This window comes from Mastomys coucha, chromosome X, assembly GCF_008632895.1.
Source record: "Mastomys coucha isolate ucsf_1 chromosome X, UCSF_Mcou_1, whole genome shotgun sequence".
NCBI lineage: Eukaryota > Metazoa > Chordata > Mammalia > Rodentia > Muridae > Mastomys > Mastomys coucha.
Window position 1 is genome coordinate 150,698,158 of NC_045030.1, and position 6,931 is coordinate 150,705,088.

Sequence of the window (6,931 nt, forward strand, 5' to 3'; positions counted from 1 at the left end):
AAAAAAAGGACATCTTTGATCAACGTATAATATACATTCCACAGAATAGTGCCCAGATCATAATTTGAAATGATTCCACAAAATGAACATACAGAAATCAGCAAAATAGCCAGGCAGTGGTGGTGCATGCCTTTAATCCCAGCACTTAGGAGGCAGGGGCAGGTGGATTTCTGAGTTCCAAGCCAGCCTGGTCTACAGAGTGAGTTCCAGGACAGACAGGGCTATACAGAGAAACCCTGTCTTGAAAAAACAAAAAAAGAAAAAAAGAAAGAAAAAGAAACAGAAAGAGAGAAGGAGAGAGAGAGAAAGGAAGGAAAGAAAGAGGAAGGAAGGAAGGAAGGAAGGAAGAAAGAAAGAAAGAAAGAAAGAAAGAAAGAAAGAAAGAAAGAAAGAAAGAAAGAAAGAAAAGAAGGAAAAGAAAGAAAGAAAGAAAGAAAGGAGCTAAACCATTACCAAAATCCCAGAAGCTCCAAGATCCCTCCATTCTTATTATTTTCTTCAACAAAAATTATTTTTGGTTGGATACATGTTTGGTACTGTGACCTTTCACTGAACCTTGTATATACTGAACAAACACTCTACTACTGAGCCTTACCTCCAAGTCCAGTGTTTAATCAAGTCTGCTTAACACACTTGCATAGATTACTTTTTCTGCTGATTTACAGAAGATCCTCAAATAGCCTCCACATCTTTTTGAAAATTTGCATTATGAAATCTTCTCTCATTCCATAGTTCTCATTTCCTTACTGGTGACTTGCGATGAACTAAAATTCTGAATTTTAATGTAGTTCAATTTGTCCACTTCTCTCTCTATGATTATTGTTGGCATTCTGTTTTGACTCCACCCCCACGGTTACCGGGCAACAGCCAGGTAGACCTGGCCTGTGGGGCAGTGAGCAGTTCTGACAGCCGGAGTCCAGGAGAACAGCCACCTCCGAACCCCGGAGACCCACTGAGCATTTGCTCAGAAGGGACGATAGGCGGTCCGTGAATTGCTCCTGAGACCCATGGCTCAGATTTCAGCCCTGACCCCTCACAGCTGCCCCTGCAGGAGATGTGTGCTCTATCAGGCAGACACTGCCTCAAACTCCCAGCATTCTAGCTGGACCTTACACCCAGTCATCTGACCACAAGCCAGGCATGCCATGCCCCATACAATAAAAGGGGTGGTTTGCCCCCTCCTCTCTCTCACTTTCTTGCCCTTACCCTTCCTCTTTCTCCTCTCTGCTCTTTGTTCTCTTCTCTGCCTTCTTCCCTCTTCTTTTCTCTCTCTCTCCTTCCTCTCCTTTCCTTCCCTCTGCTCAACCAGCATATTTCTCCTTCCTACAATAAAATAGCTCATTTATTCATTGCCTCCCTTTTAATTAAGGTGCCGTGCAGCAAACAGGTCAGCCCCAGGGAGAGAGAGAGACCTGGGCCTCAGCAGCAGGCCCCCTGCATCCCAGGAGAGAGGGAGAGCCTCAGGCCAGGCGGGCGGGCCGCAGCCCAGGCCCCCTGTTTTTGGGACAACACTGGCCCACTATAAAAGGGGCTGCTTGCCCTCTCCTCTCTCGTACTCTTGCCTTTCTCCCTTGCCTCTTGCCCCCTTGCTCCCCCTCTCTCCGCATTCCCTTCCCCCCTCTTTCCATGTGGTCATGGCTGGCCTCTACTTCTCTACTCTCTCCTTCTCTCTGCCTTTCTCTGTCTCTACTACTCTATTAACTCCCCTCCCATGCCCTAAATAAACTCTATTCTATACTATACAGGTGTGTGTCTGGTGCCTCAAGGGGAAAGGATGTCTTGGCATGGGCCCCCTGAGACATCGCCTTCCCCCACACCTCATCACACTCCCATAGAAAATATTCTTACAGCTTTTTGTGTTTTTATAATCACAACAATTATTATTATTTGTTAATTTTTAATCTACCCCAAAATCATGACAATGGACTATATTCTCATCTATAATCTTCATTGCTTCATTTATATCCATGGTCCATCTAGAATTTCTTTTTGCTAGTGGTGTGGAACACCAAAATTGGCCTTACCAGGGATGAATCATGAGAAGAGTTTAATAAGTAAGGTATACTTGTCACTTCATGATAAATTATATCACCAAATACTTTTTGGCATGAAAAAAAATTGGCATTGACCTAGCTTAGCTCTTTCCCACTGACCATCTCAGTCCTTCCTTCTAGCCCATCTCCATTCCTTTGTGTCAGCTGTTTATCCCCAGAAAAACCATTTTTTTCCATTAAATAGTTGTTTATTGGCAGTAGACTAGATGGGTTGACACAGTTAGCATTCATAAACAACACAACACACAAGTCATGAAGGCAGCAAGAGTGATTGGAAAGAACTCTTCAATAGCAAGTGGGTTGACAGTGGCCTGAAGTATTGATGGAGCACCCTTAGATCACACCTCTAGTTAGTAGGCATGGTTAGAGATGAAGAGCCATTCACTGGCTGCTACTCCAAACTGACCACTTGGGGTAAACTTTCCTTGACAAATGAGGCTGTTGGCCAGGGATCACTTGATGTACTTAATCTTCCTGAGCACCCTTAACATTCTCCTTCCTGCCCAAGGCCTTTAGAGCAGATGCCAGCAGGGCTCAGCCATAGGAGAAATTCAAGGCCCATAGCTTCAGCAGAGGACACTTGTTGGTAGTATTGAGATTGATGAGAACCTCTTCCTCACCCTCCCCTCCAAACAGGAAAGTGACCCCAGGGAACAGCAGGGGACACTGTGCTACAGAAGTACTCTGACAGTTGCCATGGCAATCTCCTCATTTGAAAATTTCTGGGTCCAATCATGGCCTTGGGTAACCATGTTGGACTTCAGCAATGTGCTTTCCAGATAGATAAGGTGGTCATTCAGAGCCTTGTAGACAGCAACCAGTACCTTCTCAGTTACATACTGACACTACTTCAAGTTATGATCTCCATCAGGGAGGATTTCAGGTTCCACAATGGGTACAATGTCCTCCTGACAGATGCTGACATAACAGGCAAGAACACTGGCATTTTCCATGATGGCAAGGGCTGAGGGAGTATGAGGGAGTAAAGTTTCCCAATCTTTAGCATACAATGCCACTTGGCAAAGTCAGCTCTATTCTTCTTATCCTGGGCACAGCATTCAGACAGCCCATGTAGCCCTTGGGTAGTAGTCTTACCATTGGTTCCTGTCAGGGGCACCACAACCTTATCTACCTTAATGCCCACAACATGGCCTTTGTACTTGATAACTTGGGCGAAGGAACATCCATCATCTGCCTTCTGTTACAGTGTTTCATGGAAGAGGATCACTCCGGGCCAATGAAGGGATTCACATAGTCAGCAGCAGTCAGCAGCAGCTGGCTGTAGAAGCGCCTAGTCTCCTCTGTGTTCTTGGTGCCAATGGACCACAGCTGCTTGGCAATGCTTCCAGTGGACTCGTCTGCAGCCAGGATGCCCAAGTCTAGAGCCACAAATTGGTGAGCGATACCACACAGTTCCTTCTTCTGCTCCAGGGTCAGTGCTGGGTATGGGTAGGACGTGGTGGTGTCAGTGGCATATTCCTGGCACAAGAAGGTGTGGGTCTGCAGAGTATGGTAGTGAGTGGGCAAAAGGACTGCGGAGTGAATGTGGTGGCTAGGGTAACCAGAACCTCATTCTACCACACCTTCCAAGATAATGAAGCCTATTCAATTGGGGTGGGAGGCCCAAGAAACACATTTTACTAGGGACCTCCAATGTCCACACTGGGCCTTAACTCAGATAGGCTATTCTCTCTATCTTTCCTATCATTCATTTTATTTCCAGAGTAACCCTTTTTTTAATCTAATTTTCTTTATTTTTTTACATTCTTTTTTTATTAGATACTTTCTTTATTTACATTTCAAATGATATCTCCTTTCCCAGTTTCCCCTCCAAAAGAAAGAAAAACACCCTGTTCCTCCCCCTCCCCCTGCTCACCAACCCACCCCCTCCCACTTCCTGGCCCTGGCATTCCCCTACACTGGGGCATAGAACCTTCACAGGACCAAGGGCCTCTCCTCCCATTGATGACCAACTAGGCCATCTTCTGCTATACATATGATGCTGGAGCCATGAGTCCCATCATGTGTACTCTTTGGTTGGTAATGTAGTCCCTGGAAGCTCTGAGGGTACTAGTTAGTTCATATGGGAAAAGATCTTTACCAATCCTATATCTGATAGAGGGCTAATATCCAATATATACAAAGAACTCAAGAAGTTAGACTCCAGAGAACCAAATAACCCTATTAAAAATGGGGTACAGAGCTAAACCAAGAATTATCAACTGAGAAATACCGAATGACTGAGGAACACCTAAAAAATGTTCAACATCTTTAGTCATCAAGGAAATGCAAATCAAAACAACCCTGAGATTCCACCTCATACCAATCAGAATGGCTAAGAACAAAAACTCAGGTGACAGCAGATGCTGGCATGGTTGTGGAGAAATAGGAACACTCCTCCTTCATTGCTAGTGGGATTTAAAACTGGTACAACCACTCTGGAAATCAGTTTGGCAGTTCCTCTGAAAATTGGACATAGTACTCTCAGAGGACCCAGCTATACCACTCCTGGACATATATCCAGAAGATGCTCCAACATGCTCCACTATGTTCATAGCAGCCTTATTTATAATAGCCAGAAACTGGAGACAACCCAGATGTCCCTCAACAGAGGAATGGATACAAAAAATGTGGTACAGTTACACAATGGAGTACTACTCAGCTATTAATAACCATGACTTCTTGAAATTCACAGGCAAATGGATGGATCTAGAAAATATCACCCTGAGTGAAGTAACTCAGGCACAAAAGAACAGACATGGTATGTACTCACTGATAAGTGGATATTAGGCAAAGAGCATGGAATACCCAAGATACAATCCACAAATCACTAGAAACTCAAGAAGAAGGAAGACCAAAGTGTGGATACTTCATTCCTTCATAAAAGGGGGAACAAAATACCCATGGAAGGAGTTGCAGAGGCAAACTATGGAGCAAAGACTGAAAGAAGGACAATCCAGAGATTGCTCCACCTCGGAATCCTTTCCATATTCAATCATCAAACCCAGACACTATTGTGGATGCCAGTAAGTGCTGGCTGACAAGAATCCTTATATAACTTTCTCCTGAGAGGCTCTGACAGTTCCCGACTAATATAGAAGTGGAGGCTCACAGCCATCCATTGGACTGAGCACAGGGTCCCCAATGAACAAGCTAGAGAAGGACCCAAGGAGCTGAAGGGTTTCCAGAGTAACTCTTAATCCTATAGCAGCCTGCTTGAGGAACCCTGCCTCCCACCACACCTCCATTCCATGGGGACTCTACTTCTTGGTTCTGAACAACTCCTCTAGCAATGTTCAACTTATCTTTTCAGCTTTTTCTCCTGGTCCATCTTTATCCCTTTCTTCTACCCACTGATCCATGGAAGCAACCACCATACAAAGGCCAAATCAGTGGGTTAGAGAGATGGCTCAGGGGTCAAGAGCATATGAGTGCTCTTCCCAGAGGACCTGGGTTCAATTCTCAGTATCCACATGGCAGATCACACCCATCTTAAGGCCTAATACCCCCAAACAGACAAAATGCATGCAGATAAAACACCAATGCACATAAGAAAAAATAATTTTTTACAAAGTCAAGATCAGATATCAAAATCAAGAAACACCTCAAGAATCATAACTCCAGATGTTGTGACTTCAATATAGCTGGAGTAAAAGCAAGTCTCAACACACATAAGAAAATTGAAATAACACTCTGTGTAATATCCATCATGGATTAAAGGTGGAAATCAACAAAAACAGAAAGCTTATAAACTTATGGAAACTTAACAACTCACTACTTAATGAAAACTGGGTCAATACAGATATTTAAAAATAAATTAAAGCCTTTCTAGAATTGAATTAAAATGAATACACAACATATCCAACCTTATGGAACACCGTGAAGATGGGTCTAAACACTAAGTGGTTCATAGCAATAAGAGCCTACAATTTTTAAACTTAAATATAGTTTGATCATTATCTTTGCCTCCCTGAAATCCTTTCAGACCCTCTTGTCTTTCTTAGCCCCCACAACTGTAAGTTCTTTCTCAGAAAACAAAAGCCCAATACAAGAACAGCAAACAAAATTCCAGACCAAGAAAATAAAACACCACAACCCCACTCAAAAATAAAATTAAAATTAAAACCAACCACACTGTAACCAAATAAAAGTACACTGAGGGAAAAAAGCCTGTGGTAATGTCCATTATATGTTGGTCTACTACTCCTGAACATGAGGTCTACCCTGGAGTGGTTGATATAGCCAGTGTCACTCCATTGGAGAAATCTGATTTTTCCTCTCTCAGTAGGTTTAAATGACAGCGCAGATGTTAACCTTTACACTACTGGCTAGGTTTTCATTAACTAATTAACTCAATCATTCTTTCATCTTTTTAATGTAACAACATAAAATATAAGAAGATAGAACAAAAATATCACTTTTGGAGTTGGACAGACCAAGAGAAGGAAAAGAGTCCAAGAGAAGGCACAAGAGTCAGAGACCCACTCATTCACACTCAGGAATCCCATAAAAACACTAAACCATAAGCCCTAATATAAGTACAGGGTACCTGGTTCAGACCCTGTACATGAGGCTTTAGACTGTGAGTTCATATGAGCTTTGCTTGTGTTGATTTGGATAGCCTTAAATTTATGTTCTTATGAGTTTCTGGATTTCCTCATTGTTGTAATGCTTCCATTTTCATCTCTAATTTTATTAATTTGGATCCTCTTCTCTCTGTCTTTTAGTTATTTTGGTTGAGAGTTTCAATTATTTTGAATGGGGGATTGGATGTGTTTCTCATGGTTTTTTGGTTTTGGTTTTGGTTTTGGTTTTGGTTTTTTTGGTTTTTTGGTTTTTTGTTTTTTGAGACAGGGGTTCTCTGTATAGCCTTGGCT

At 42.8% G+C, this 6,931-nt stretch overlaps 1 protein-coding gene and 1 pseudogene across 3 annotated transcripts in view; both read right to left on the bottom strand.

Annotated features, from left to right (window-relative positions):
• Nucleotides 1-6,931, bottom strand: part of Phex (phosphate regulating endopeptidase homolog X-linked) — a 258,664-nt gene that overhangs the window by 217,119 nt on the left and 34,614 nt on the right. The window contains exon 1 of one of the 3 annotated variants that reach the window (XM_031376727.1): nucleotides 596-777. The exons of the other annotated variants lie outside the window; for them this stretch is intronic. The gene's annotated coding sequence lies outside the window, so the exon portion shown is untranslated. Of the gene's footprint in view, nucleotides 1-595; nucleotides 778-6,931 lie in introns of those variants that run through there. 3 annotated transcript variants of the gene reach the window in all.
• Nucleotides 2,520-6,931, bottom strand: part of LOC116090870 — a 27,417-nt pseudogene continuing 23,005 nt past the window's right edge.